Raw genomic sequence first — 363 nt, 5'->3', positions numbered from 1 at the left:
CGGCAGGGGGGCAGTGGCCGGTTTTCCTCCAGCTGAGCTCTGGGCCGAGGGCATTTGCTCAATTTAGGATTTATTTGTCACTCCTGTTCTTCCTCCCAGCTCCCCAGTGGTCTGGGGGTGGTGAGACGGGTACAGCCCGGACCGAGGGGACGTGCTGCGTGTCCCCATGGGGCAGCCCCGCTGACGTCCCACGGGGTGTCGGTTTCATGCCAACCCGCGGGGCACGCGGTCCCGGGGATCATTTTATCTCTGTCCTGTTTTTCCAGGCCACGGCACTTGGCATCCAGGGATGACGACGTGACCGCCCGGCTGCTGGCAGCGGCCCAGGGCAGAGCAGGACCCGCGCTGCGGCCCCCGCCTGCT

The sequence above is a fragment of the Buceros rhinoceros genome, unplaced genomic scaffold, assembly GCF_000710305.1.
Source record: "Buceros rhinoceros silvestris isolate BGI_N320 unplaced genomic scaffold, ASM71030v1 scaffold24949, whole genome shotgun sequence".
NCBI classification, from domain to species: domain Eukaryota; kingdom Metazoa; phylum Chordata; class Aves; order Bucerotiformes; family Bucerotidae; genus Buceros; species Buceros rhinoceros.
Note: the sequence above shows the minus strand (reverse complement) of the source record.